Raw genomic sequence first — 15,260 nt, forward strand, 5'->3', positions numbered from 1 at the left:
AATTCGGTTTGAGCGTTGAATTTACATTATTTTACATTCATTAATTAAATAATAATAGAAACAAAATAAAAATAAACTAAAGCTTTTGAACTTTTTCATTCTATTTTAAAAACCTTGTCCGTAATCACAATCAGGCACAGGTTCGCGTTGCGAACATGTTTCGAGCTATAAAGCACTGAGTCGCGTCAAGTGACGCTACCGTTTTTTATATAATGTAAAATGATTTTTGATATATTTCAGAGAAATAGTCTTGACTGTATTCGTTTTGTGTCAAGTTTGCGTCAGTCAAAGTAAATTAAAAATTAGTTACTTTTTACTCCCTCGGTATTACGAGTAAACAATGCACCTATATACTGGCATATTTCTAAAGCATGAGAAATTAAAAATATTTTTTATTAGAGTTGTGTCTTGAATGTTTTTACTTAAATGGTGCCAATTACCATTTTGCTTGAAGTAGGAGGGTACTGAAAGTTTTAAAGTATTTCGAATACAAATAAATATCGGAAATAAAGGTAAGGCCTTGGCATGCTAAGCTGATTAAATATTATGCACATTTAAAATTGAAACTTAACTACCGACATTTACGACTTTGTAGATTAGATAATGATTGCATTAAGGCATTTAAAGTTTAATTAATTATTGCAGGAATTACCGCCATAAAGTTTCAATTAATTTTTCAATGAGTCAGTTGTAATTAATCAGCTTCGAATACATCAATTCAACTTGGAAAATGATACTGAAAGTATTGTTTTTTGCAGTAAGAATACAATTCCTTATCCTGTCAGTTATTATTTAAAATTTCATTTAATTATAAATTTAATTGATATTTATCGTTGAAAATCTTGATATTTGCGTAATAAGCAGTCCTAAAGTTGGTCATATTTGTTTTACGAATTTTAAGTACTTTTTTTGATTTTCAGATCTTACTGACACTACACATAGCGGTGGCGGCAAGATGGCCGATACTTGATATTCTAAGTAAGTCTGTTGGACGGATTGTGTGATGATACAACAATTTTGCTTATTTATAACACTTCGCACATAAATAAAACGCATAAATGTATAACAAAGAAATGCTATAATAAGTCACATTAAATAAATATTTAAAACATGTGCATTTGTTCAGACCTGAAGCGCCATCTAACGAGGATCTACAGGACCGCATATAGAAGCGTCGCTTGATGTCGTGATATAGCTACGTAACGCCTACGCCACTGTCTTCTCTGTTTCCTCTACCCCTCATCCTTGTTTTATGTAAAATGGTTCGAAAATAATTATTGAAGCTAACACACGTATCTCAGAGCTTTCATTCAACTTCCCTAGAAACCTCTAAATTCATTAATTTGAAATTCGCAAAAATAAATCACGCCAAGAATTCAACATGACTTACCATATTGATCCTTCTTCGCCGATTATTACGAGAATGAACCTTTGGATGCATGAAATTTCAACTCGAATTTATATTAAGCCTAAAGTTGGCAAGTTGAGACAAGTTTCAATTCAAGCCTCGTTGGGTTCTTGTAAAGCTAACAAAAATAACTTAAAAAAAAATACAAAAAGATGATCTTAAATTATGTATCTTATTAGATATGCTGCCAAGTTTAGGGTCAACGAAAAGCAAACGACTGTGACATAAATCTGCATGCTGCAAGACAAGACTGCATGCAATCGTTGTAGTTTAGTTGTTTCTTATGTGGCATAACAGCAGTAATAAGATTTCATAAATTACTAACCATAATAATCATAATATGGACATTAAGTCTGGAAATAAATGTTTTTTTTTTCATTTCTTTATAAAATCTATTCCACTTATTAAAGTTTATTGTAAATAAGCCCTAAATAATTGTTTAGCCATTACAATCACCATTTCATAAAGTATAAAGTAAAACATGAGTAATTAAAATTTTCAAGCCATTTTTTTTCTACGTATTTTACCTGGGCGACCGAGCTTTGCTCGAGCTAAAACTCGTTAATAAGCGTTTTCCCAGAGATAAAACCAAGCTAGATCGATTTGTCATCCCGAAAACCCCTACATATCAAATTTCATCGAAATAGTTGGAGCCGTTTCCGAGATCCCCGAAACATATACAAGAATTGCTCGTTTAAAGGTATTAGATAGATAGATTATAAAATACCTTAATAGCTAAGCTTATGCAAAATAAACGCGGGTGAGCAAGGAAATTATTTTAGTTCATTGATATGGACCTCCGCAAAGTAACGCCTGATTCAATAAATTAGATTATGAAAACCAATAAACAAAAATTTTACTTTTAATGGAAGACTTATATTTCTTGATATATTATAAAATGCAGTGCGTTTTTGCAGCAAAATGTTGCAGCAAAAAAGTTGTCAAGATTTTAAATCTTTTGATATTAATTCTATACTTATAATCCATAAAGACCGTGTTAATTGATTTTGCAGAGCCAGAACCATCGATCGACCGAACCGATTATACGGATATTTCGAAAGAAACCTTAGCAGGTGAACCCTAAAACAATAAAGATAAATACCTTATTTAGTACAATCACTTATTATTTACTTACTTAATAATTAAATTTTGATTGATACTTATTTATTAGAATTACTTATTACTTACTTACTTACTTAATAATCATACTTTAATTGATAAGAGATTTTAACTCAACAGCTGCAAAAAAGTACGCCAAATTCGTAGGTAAGCAATGATTACAATTTGGTACAGCACTAGTGTTAAAACGCCACCCTTACACACGCAGACAAAACAAGAAAACTTAATTTTATTTGAACACCTGATCTATAACAAAATAATTTCAATTGCATTTCTTGATATTTTTTTTAAAACGAAAATTTTGCAGTTGCAGTGCAGTTAATACAGTTGGCACATTTGACACGTATGCACGTACAGTCACAGAATAAGTAATAGTACAAGTACAGAAGTTTCACTGCCGTACAAAAGTGACGTTTAGGCATAAGAATACTTTATATCGCAGTGTGCACGCGTTTACGCACTGAATCGCCTCAACGATGTACTTGTAGCTCGGCGGCGGAATGGCCTAGTGACACCCCCCTGGTACAGTACGATTACTTGGAGTTAACACTTGACAGATGGGCGTGCCTTTAGTCAATTTTCAACTTTGAGGTCATACAAATAAAATAGTTTTTACATAATCTGTAAACGTGGGTAGCGGTATACTAAAAATGGCTTTATTTTTATGACGTCAAAGTTGAAAATTGACTGAAGGCACGCCCATCTGTCAAGTGTTAACTTGAATTAATCAAACTGTATAGTCAAGAAAGGCGTTTGAATTCCACCTGGCGATACAAAAATCTTCTTCGTTGATAAAAAAAACTTTTTTCTTTTCAGGGAAAAAAAGTCAAAAACAAGTTAGAGACTTTGCCAGTAAGTATTTCACTGAGTATTAAGCACTTTTAATAATCAAGAACGTACCACGGTGATTGTTTTGTAATAAATAATTATTTTTTAGGAGATATACTTGGAAAAGGTAAGTGATTGAAAAAAAATCAGAGTATCGACAAGTCAAAGGAAGTTTAAAATATATAAAATACTTTAACTAAACGATAGAATGACGAACTCTGGTTGAGTTCTAATCGCATCAGCGTGGTGGTGGTAATAGGGTTTGTGTGATTTGTGTGTGTTCTTACGGGTGGAGGAGCTCCATGAACACACATTTGTTGCATAGACGTAGCTATCATAAGGTCATGGGTTAGCAAAGTCATTATTTTCAGTCTATTGATAATCCCCTGTTCCATCTATCCCTACAGCTGTATCCCCCCCGATAGAGATATGGACCCCCGCAATGTATCGCCTGATTCTAAATATTATCGATGGTGTCAAATACCATACTGTTTTTATTGCTCGTTTAAATAATTGTTTTTGTTATTCCATTTTACAGATAAACACGAACAAAATTATTATTTTAAAAAGCTTGTGAAGGATCTGAATTTCAATGAATAATGTGAGCGATTTTGTGAAACTCATTGGATAAACAACTGGATTACAAAGTGTACCATCTCGTCTACTTTTCCCTTGTTTTACTTTTACCCATCAGTTTGTACTTGGAATTTCCCAGCCTATATACGTCCCACTGCTGGGCACAGGCCTCCTCTCAGAATGAGAGGGCTTGGGCCGTAGTTCCCACGCGGGCCCACTGCGGATTGGGAACTTCACACACACCATTGAATTGCTTCGCAGCTTTGTGCAGGTTTCTTCGCGATGTTTTCCGTCACGGTAAAGCTCGTGGTGAATTTCAAATGTAAAGACTTCGCACATGAATTTTAAAAAACTGAGAGGTGCGAGCCGGGGTTTGAACACACGATCCTCTGCTTGAGAGGCTAGGTCAAACCACTGGGCCACCACGGCTTAGTTTCTTTCTTTCAGTAATAACCTAATAACATAGTATTATGATTTGATTTAAGTTCCTAATTTCGTATATACAACTGCTGCTTACTAGTGTTAGTGTTCAATATAGAGTTATTGTATTGTATTGTATACAACGGGCTTTACTGGTCATCCTAATACGTCACATAGCAGAACAACATTATTGATTAAGTTTAAAATTAGCTGCAGCCTTAAACAAGTTCCAATCTCTTGGAATACAGCCAGCAACTTAAGCGTGCTGGACGCGCAATCGTATAATTTTATTATTTATAGCTAAGAAAAAAATCCAAATTCCAGTTTTTTCTGGAATCCGGAAACTTCTTTTTTTTGCGACGTGGTGCAGTTGGTACTCGTAGTGTACCCGGCACGCGTAGTTAGCAGATGCGGGTTCAAATCCCGTGTAGAGCAACCGTATTTTTTCGATTTTTTCCCGCTTTATTTAAATGATCTAACATGAAGAAAATTAATTGTTAGGTACCGCCAGATAATGAGGGCTAAAAGTCAGGTGAAATATCGCTAGATGGCGTTAGTATCGTGAGGTTTTTTTGACGTTACGGTCTTGCTTGCAATTGGCTAATAACTAAATGAGCCAATAGCAAACAAGACCGTAACGTCAAAAAAACCTCACGATACTAACGCCATCTAGCGGTATTTCACCTGTCTTATACCTCTCATTGTTTTGTTACCAGATTGACATAACTATCCAAAATTTCAGCAGCAGGCATTAGTGACCGAAAAATTATTTCCAATTTTGAAACCACTAGGTACTTATAATCTTACTAATTTAGGTAGATAAGTGTAACATACGCACGTTGCAAGTTCAATAAAAGCTTGCAAAAACAGCAATATCTAAATTCTTGGTTTATTAAATTTTGTTTGTTCAAATAGTAGAAGCTTTACGAAAATGTAAATTTGATCGTGAAACTACCGTGAGACTCACTTATAGTAAAAAAAAACACCGGATAACTCACGTCTTAAATCGAGTTTAGCTACACACACATAAAATTATCGTTTTAATCTAGGTTTAAGTGGTCTTAAGTCCTGTCAGATCCATACAAGAACTGTCAGTTTAAGCCTTAAATCGAGATTTAAAAAAGCCTACAAGATGTCCTTAAATATTTTCAGTCTAATATTAATGTAATTGAGCTGGATCTACGTCTACCTATGAAAATTTCACTAGATAGATATACTTACATATACAAGGGGTTTTAAAATAATCCAATTCGATATCCAACCCATATGACTTGTCAAAGCGCATCGAATCAACACTAATGATATTAAAAACGTTCCAACCCGTGGAACAAATATGCACTTGCACATTGTAATACGCTTGACAAATCCAATCATATCAAACATCAAACAACGATCCGGGATTTGTCTTGTCAATGAATTCAAATCAACTAATGGAGTTCAAAAGCTTGCTGTAGAATTCCATACTGTCCTTTAATATCGTAACATGTTCCAACCCGAGCCGGGAAACCAGGCACCAACAAGGTTCCCATTGTCACCTGATGGCTTTACACAAATTGATTGATTGTGTCTGTCGGCACGTGAAACACACGGTAATCAATTTACGGGCGTAGAGGTGGAAACATTGATTGAACTTCGAAACGGCCGGGCTTTAAAGCGAGCTAAATTTCAAGTAAAACCGAAGGACAAAATGAAGAATATAAGTATAACTAAGTGTACAAGTACGATGATCATTGCCATACAATGAGGAAACGCAGCCAGCCTCATGGGCACATGCCCAATGGCAAACTGGTTGATATTTTTTGTAAGTATAGGTTAGATTTTTAGGGTTCCGGAGCCAAAATGGCAAAAACGGAACCCTTATAGTTTCACCATGTCTGTCTGTCTGTCCGTCCGCGGCTTTGCTCAGGGACTATCAATGCTAGATAGCTGAAAAATTGCACGGATATATTAAACTATGCCGACAAAATAGTCCAATAAAAACTGAAAAAAAAAATTTTTTTACTGTACCTCCCATAGACGTAAGGTGGGGGTGATTTTTTTTCTCATCCAACCCTATAGAGTGGGATATCATTAGATAGGTCTTTTAAAACCATTAGGGGTTTGCTAAGACAATTTTTCGATTCAGTGATATGTTTGTGAAATATTCAACTTTAAAGTGCAAATTTTCATGAAAATCGAGCGTCTCCCCCCACCCTCTAAAATCTAAACCGGTGGGTGAAAAAATTAGAAAAAAATCAGGATGGTAGTAAATATATCAAACTTATAAGGAAAACTATAACGGATAAGTTTAAAAAAAATGTCTCTTTTCACAAACCGAAAGCAGAGCTTGAACCAAATAAATTAAAGTGATTCAAATATTCGTCAATTATCATCAGTTTCGTTTCACAAACAATCTAAGTAATTAATCAGCTTAGCTTCATATTGAAAACGGTATTCCGTCGACTTTAACATGCATTCAATTTGCATGTCCATTTCATCATCCCAGCCTATTAACGTCCCACTGCTGGGCACAGACCTCCTCTCAGAATGAGAGGGCTTGGGCCTTAGTACCCACGCGGGCCCAGTGCGGATCGGGAACTTCACACATACCATTGAATTACTTCACAGGTTTGTACAGGTTTCCTCACGATGTTTTCCTTCACCGTAAAGCTCGTGGTAATTTTCAAATGTAATTTCGCACATGAATTTCGAAAAACTCAGAGGTACGGGCCGGGGTTACGATTACTGAGGTAATAAAAATAAGCCCCCAAAATAATACCCTGAAAAAAGCGCTTTTGATCCCACTGGTGATGCTTGATGATCAATGATACCTACTCATGACAGCCAACATTTTGGCAGAGACAAGATGCACTGATGGAAAGATCTAGATTTATTACACAGCAAAACTTAAGTCTGTATTCACAGGATTTTTCCGTCAGTGGTAAGAAAAACTAAAGAGACTTCTACCCTTTTAGTATCTGCTTAGTAACGAGATACTATCTTCGAATGTGTCCCTTATTGAGTTTGGAGAGCAAATACCTATTTAAATGCCCGTTGTCGTCAGGAACCTTTTAATGTAGGAAACGTACTTGTAATTTCCCATCGGAATTCACCATTTCAGCGACGGAATGTGCGGGGTTTTTGTACTTGCTTTGACCAGTGATACATATCCTATCGTGAATTCAATCTTATGTTACCCTTGCGTTTGTGTGTTTTTTATTCGCACAAACTATTGCTTTAAGCCTGTGATGGTTGTTACAGCTTACCGAAAAGAAGACACAAGCTGCCAGACAGGCCGCTCGCTCATAAAGCATGTTTGCGTCGTTTCATTTGGAATTTAAATCCATCTATGTGATTTATTTACTACAGTTAGTGGTTGGTTCCGTACCTCAAAATGAATAATAAATCTTAATGTAAGACCGTTTTCCCCAGGAACGTGGAAATTAAAAAGAAGATGTACAAAACTCCCAGGACGTGACCACTTGGCTGGTTATTTTACAACAGTAATTAGAAACGTGATCCAGCGTTTTTTCTTCTAACATCCTTCCCGTGTAATTCCTAGTCGCGCTTGTAAGTGCGACTTGCACTTGGTCGTTTTTTTAATGTTGTTTTGATTCGCGTCATTACTGCTTACTAGCGCTACGTCGTGAATAAAACATCCACGTAGACGCTTAAACGGCATTCATTGGGAATATGAAATGTTATTTTGACGTTTTGCTTTGGCCCCTGTTTGTAGGTGGTAGTAATAGAATTGTACTTTTATTTAATAAGTTTTCACAGCTTATATTGCGGGAGTGTGTACCTGTGAGACAACAAGTTATGTCTGTACGATAATTTATTGAATCAGGCGTTACTTTGCGGAGGTCCATATCAATGAGCTAAAAGAATTTCCTTGTTTTTTTTTCTGGACGATGTTCAAAATTTATTGGAATATAATGCTTTTAAGAATTGATGCCCATAAATTGATGTACAGCCATATACTTATCAAGACAATCGGATAGTTGTCGTTGAATGTATCGCAGGATTTTTTTACAATGACCTATTGTCATTACCTATTTAATTATCTATACATTTATATTATTTATATCAGAATGTCACCAACTTAAATAACATCTTTTTGAATTTTAAGGCGTTGTATACAAATTCGGGCCTGATTAATTTACATAAATTATGCTAATTTATGTGAGAGCGAGAAAGGTCCGTTTTGCACGAACATATTCTAGGGTGTCGTAAAGAGGTAGCTGTCTTGCACGTGCGATTGCAAAAGAAATTTTAGATCAGTCATAATCTACGTAATTAGACATAAAATTATATCAGTTACAATGGCAAGACAAAAGTTTCTCGATAAATGTACGGAGTTGAGCCGTACCGTTATTAAGCCGTCGTCGCTGGCCACTAGCAGCCAATAGTTGCCAAACTCCTGCCCGACGGCGTTGTTATTGCCAGAACTTATAAGATAAAACAAATGAGCGGACGCTCAACACATAATTGTTCATAATTTCACACAATTCACGGTTGAATTTCAAAGTTTGGCTCTCATCTGTGGCCGCTGGTTAAGTAATCAGGAATGAATTTTGTAGACCTGTTCCATTTGGGATTAACAGATTATCTGTAATTAGGTTTATTAGTTGGTCTAGGATTACCTACTAACCGAGCGTTCTGAAACTTGTTTTTATGGTAGGTACCTAGTACAGATTTTACAACATGTTTTATGGTGTTATGAATCGGTACAAGCTTTAAAAATGTAGCTCCATCGATACTATCGATGATTTTGCCAATAAATTTCCAATTTTACCCAACTATGAACAAAAAGGGAGTTATCAATTTTTATTTTTATTTTAATGCAATTTTGTGCGAATTTTTTGAAAAAACTGGCCAAAAGCGTGTCGGACACGCCCGAAATAGGGTTCCGTAGCCATTACGAAAAAAATTTGTATTTTGTACGGAATATTCCAAGTTTAGGTATATTTTATACCTTAGGCTGCTATTTACTCTTAAACTACTAATAATTTTTAAGAAAACTTAACCGTTAAGTATAGTTTTCCTTGTAAGTTTGATATACTTACTACCATCATGGATTTATTTAAATCGATTTTAATGAATATTTGCACTTTAAAGTTGAATATTTTGCTAACAAATCACTGAATCGAATCGTAATGGCTTTAAAAGACCTATCCAACGATACCCCACACTACAAAAAACACCCCGACTTTAAACGTCTCGGGAGGTAGCTAAGCTACTCTAAAAAAAAAATTTTTTTTTATTGTACCATTTTGTCGGTATACTTTACATATATATTTGTGCAAAATTACAGTTTTCTAGCATTGACAGTCCCTGAACAAAGCCGCGGACGGACAGAGAGACAGACTTGGCGAAACTATAAGGGTTCCGTTTTGGCCATTTCGGCTACGGAACCCTAAAAAGGCCTAAGTTTTTTAAAAATCAAATAATTATTTGGTATAATAGTCTACTCATCACAAAAAATATGCAATGAGATCTTGATAGAGTACCTCATAAGATGCTATATTTGTTTGTCTTAAGCTAAAACAGCGAATTTCATAATAACCTACTCTAAAAATAAAACATTCAACCCTGCTGAAGCTTAAACCATCATAAAATGAATATTTAAACAACGTGTTCTACTAAATTATGCTCTTAACGCTGGGATTTATACAAGGTACCTACTATTTTTACATTTTACATGTTAAAAATCATTGTGGCAACGCAAAATAACGCAAAAGAACACCGAAATAAATCTTGCACGAATACAGGGATAAAATTAAATTAATGAATGTATTGAAAAAAAAAACGCTTATAAGTAAACATAACTTAAACTTCAGTTTTAGATCGAAAATCTATTAAAAACTAATCAACATCGGCTACTCAACATTAGGAAATGAAAACCATAATCACCATGACTAGAATCCTCTTAATCGAAATTTAAATTGTTCACACTTGTCAAAAAAGTTTTAAGAAGTACTTAAAAAAATATATCTCACTGTCAGTCGTACATACAAGTAACGAAATGTGGAATGAACCGCACGCGGGCTCAAAGCAAGGGTTCTCAGACTGCCTTGAAAACAAGGCTTTGCTTTGAAAACAAACTCTTGCCGACAGTTTAATTGGGCAGAAGGATGCTTACTGCTACAAATGTTTTGTTAATTCACGAACACTTGTTAGGGCCAAGGATGCGGAAAATTCCAGGGCCCGGGATAGCAAATACGGCTGGCATTGGATAAGTTCGGGTTTCTGACAAAGATAGTTTTAGAAAAAACAAGTTCTATAGATTGACCCCTTATTTTTACTATTTATTTATTTTTAAAATACATAATAATTAATTATGATTGGTTTTTTGGAGTATTTTTGTATTTTTTATTTCAACTCCAAATTTGTTACTTTTACGGGTATCCCGTGAAACCATATCCAGAAAAAGAGACCAGCACTGGGAATCGAACCCAGGTATATGGTATCATAATTTGATTGCTTAGTAGCGACATCTCTTGTCTGGGTGAGCGGTTAGTTCCGAAAGAGTGTGACGTCTGTCGACGAAACATAGATGTCGCTAGTGCTGCTGCTCAAGTAGCATAGTAGAAGCAACCTGAGATATGTATGCATAGGAAAAAATCGTGTCTAGATTCCTGTCCAGCAGTGGACAGCATAACCCCTACATTATAGCACGCAGCGCGGATTGCTGAGGACCTGGGTTCGATTCCCAGTGCTGGTCTCTATTTCTGGTTTTTCTGTGCATCCATGTCCCAGTTTGTATTTTTGATATAATAATTAATGTTTATTTAAATTTTTCAGATATTAAATTATACTAAACGATCCTTTCAAATTGTATTTTTACGAAACCATGGGAATCAAAGTCTGTCGTTTCTCTTTGTTACAATATAATCCCAAAATTTAGCTAGAAGTAAGAATTTCATGTTCGAAAAGCAAAAAAAAAGTCCAAGTAAAGGAAAAAATATTGTTTTTCATATAATTACCATGAAATACAAATAAACTTTTTGCGGTGCATTTGAATTTCCCTAGGCAATTTCAATGCACGAGTGCGACTAACCTTTGAGCGATTTTTTTTAAAACTTATCTTCTGTTTTTTAAGCTCAACGATCCCCAATGGTCAAGTTACCTTGTAACCTTTGACGATTTGACCAAAAAAACAACAAAGGGCATATATTACGGGCAATAAAGCCCGCTCCTCTCCGGATCCGATTACAAGCCCCGGATCAATTTCGCCAATTTCCCGTGGACACTCGACTTAAATTACGTGCCGCGTAAAATTCAGAAGTCGTCGGGGTGATTCAGGCATGCTCGGCATTTAATCTTGAGAATATGTAGTTACTTAAGTCGAATGTCGTTGAATTCATATTCAGGTATAAATAATAGCCATTGATGTTTAGCCACTACAGACAAACTAATCTAACGTCACTGGGTAAAGCAATGGACTTGAAGCAAAAAAAAATGATATTTTTCATTCTAATCAACGTATTTAAACAGCTTTAACCATAATAGAGAATTTTGTGACTGCTTAATTTTTTTTATCGAAGGTTTACGAAAAGAAAGCGTGATTTTTTCCTTTATTTTTCATCATTTAAATTAGTAGGTAGTTGTTTTTTTTTTTCAAATTAAAAATCGCTCTTCTGAAAAGTAAGTAACACTTTCTGAGTTGTATTAGTTCACACAGGAAGCACAGATACTTGCTACGGTATAATATATAATGCTAAATTACGTACCATGGTCCATCAATATAGTAAAAACTGATGACTTAATATGATTTTTGCTGTTTGAGCTATTGCATGAGATAACATAAATAATAAATAGTATTATTTCTGCACGCAATAGATATTTCTCAAGCTATTGGTGTAACAATACCAGTTAAAATAAACGCAAAGTACAACAATAAAGTTAAGTTTAATTTCCAGTCAAAGACTGTTGTTATTTCTTCAGCAGTCTTCATTAATTAACAGCTAATTAGCAAATACGTCAATCTCAGCACTCTCATTCATTAGCAGTTTGTTTTGAAACTCAAATTCTTGGAATAGTTCCGAGCATTGTTCTGGATAAATTTGTATTTTGTTTCAAACGTCAATTGTAATTGGTTTGGGAAAAGCAAATTTAAGTAAATAATGATTAGAAAGATTGCGTGTTATCCATGTTTTTTTTTAAAAATAACAAATTAAAAAAATAAAAACAAACGATGATAAATTTAATAAAAAGCAATATTTTATTAAAATAATCAAATTTACGGGACGGTAACAAAACAAATCTAATTTAATCTAAATCAAACTGAAACTAACACGATCAAAAAGTTCGCTTACTAAGTATTGCCAAAAATTAAATATTATAGGTATACACCAAATAACAATTATTATGTATTTTATCCATTACTTTTCTAAAACTGTATGTATTTTGACACATTCTCATTGTGGATTTGAGGTTTACGTAAGTTTTATAAAATGACAAATTTAGATATGTTTTTCCAACTCTATAAAAATCTAAAACTCATCTGTTGGTAAGTTAAGCTTATTTGCGTTACTAATTAATCCCTTATTAACTAACATAAACATACCTAATTGAAAGATGTATGTTTTAACTGTACGCTAATACATAATAACAAGGAGGCAAGGGAGTAGTTATTTAACTCACTGTTTTCATAGTGTATCTTTGGAGTGTACTGCTTACCTGAAATAAAAATAATATTATTAGAATATTACTTACATTCTATTTAAATGTGTGATAAGATTGTGACTCCAATGGTGACTTGCTTGAAACAAATACATCTCAAGCCTTGGACGTTTAATATGTATTTCATCATCATGTCAGCCGAAAGACGTCCACTGCTGGACATAGGCCTCCCCCAAGGCTCTCCACTCAGACCGGTCTTGTGCTTTTCGGATCCACCGCGATCCCTCGATCTTAACCAGGTCGTCGCTCCATCTCCATCGGAGGCCTACCGACAGCTCGTCTCCCGGTCCGCGGACGCCATTCGAGAACCTTTTGACCCCATCGGCCATCAATCCTGCGAGCAATGTGCCCCGCCCATTGCCACTTCAGTTTCGCAATTCTTCGGGCTATGTCGGTAACCTTAGTTCTACTGCGGATATCATCATTTCTGATTCTATCCCGCAGAGAAACCCCTAGCATAGCCCTCTCCATAGCCCTTTGAGTGGCTTTAATATGTATTTAAGTGATAATAATTTAATTATATTTATCCGATGCCTTGTGGTATAAATACAATACAAATAGAAATAGTAGTTTGGAACTAGGTCAATTAATGACAATTGTTCTGTGATATTTTATACAATACTATAGTTTAAGAGAACAGTTACAAAGAGGAAAATACAAAGTAATAAGCGGACTTTTAAATTAGAAAAGAGTTTACCTGTTTTAGTCGTGAGAGTTGCGGGAGACCGGTGGATGCAAGTGATGAGTTGTCGTTCATTGCGGCGTCCTGAGGAGGCCTTTGTTCAGCAATGGACATCTTTACGATGACGAAATGGCGCCATTTCACGATATGCCTAGGAATTTCGTGATCGGGCGGATTTAAGATCGGCCGCCGACATATAGATTAGGGTCTAAAAAGCTAATTTAACAATGTTACCGCAAAACAATGTAACTTGTATGACAGTGTTTTGTCATGACACGGTAGAATTTATTTTGTAGCCAAATTATAAAACACAGATTCGTTAGGTATTTTTTTTTACAACCAGTTCAAATTATATATGTCATGTGTTACTTAGAATCGAGTATACAATAGCAGCAGGCTCCTGAAAAGGTAATTAGGCAGAACAAACGATGAATTACTGCTTGGATGTTCACGCCATGCATTATTTATTTGCCTCGTGCACAAAAGGTCGTAAATATACAAGTATTTTTATATAGGAATGGGGAAAATATGTCGACTTTTTATTCACGTTCGCTCGCTTTCGTCCGTCTACCTTAGTTGAGTCCATCTACCTTATATTATTAAAATTAGGGTTTTTATGGTAGGCTAGTATGGTGAAGTTCGTTTGACATCTTTGTGGCACGTTGGTGATTGGTTAATTAACTAAATGTGCCAATCGCAAGCAAGACAGTAACGTTAGACTTCCCGATACTTAACGCCATCTAGCGATATTGAAGCAAAGTCGCCAAGCTCCCTAATATAATGTGCCAATCGCAAGAGATTAACGTTAGACTTCACGATACTTAACGCCATCTAGCGATATTCAAGTGTAGTCGCCAAGCTCCCTAATATATGCTAATATATTCTGTGTCCATTTTGTAACGACCCCAATAAACTATATGAAAAAAAGTCACAAAACTGACAAAAAATTAGGGACACTTTTTTTCTTCGTCCAAATCAATAGTGCTCGTGATTCTGAATAAGGAGAACCCAGAATTAACTAATTCTAAAAAAAATAGCGCCATTTAAATTAAACAATCCTAGGTTGTTGACATGACACTGTTGTTGTTCTTCTTCTGAAAGTGCCACTCCATTACTGGAGGTTGGCCGTTAGCTCTGAAAATTTCTCCCTATCTTGAGCCATCCGGAACAGTTGCTCTGATCCCGGTCCACGCCCTAATATTCCGCAGCCATGATTTCTTCCGCCTTCCAGGGCACCGCTTCCCCTGTATTTTGCCCATCAATATTACTTTATTAGTTTATTACTGTTGTTGTTAAAAAGTTCTTATTTAGAGCTTTGGTCGAGTGAAACTAAACGAATACGCAGCTAATTTTATGAATTGTATGCGCCATGCTTACGTGACGACTGGAGAATTGCGGGTATGCTGGTATAACTGTCATTTAAAAAGGTAGGCGGAACAAAACGCGAATTTAATTCATAAGATTATTTAATAATGACCGCGATACTCTAAAATATTGTAAATACACAGCTGTTCCACAGGGTGACAATCCGCTGTTCACTGTAATGTCTATGCCCTGTGTAGA

General features: G+C 35.3%; 1 protein-coding gene across 12 annotated transcripts in view; it reads right to left on the bottom strand.

Moving 5' to 3' along the window:
• The window catches only part of LOC141426873 (dual specificity calcium/calmodulin-dependent 3',5'-cyclic nucleotide phosphodiesterase 1A-like), a 348,580-nt gene that overhangs the window by 121,001 nt on the left and 212,319 nt on the right, over positions 1-15,260 (bottom strand). The window lies entirely within an intron of this gene.

This window comes from Choristoneura fumiferana, chromosome 3 (assembly GCF_025370935.1).
Source record: "Choristoneura fumiferana chromosome 3, NRCan_CFum_1, whole genome shotgun sequence".
Classification (NCBI taxonomy): domain Eukaryota; kingdom Metazoa; phylum Arthropoda; class Insecta; order Lepidoptera; family Tortricidae; genus Choristoneura; species Choristoneura fumiferana.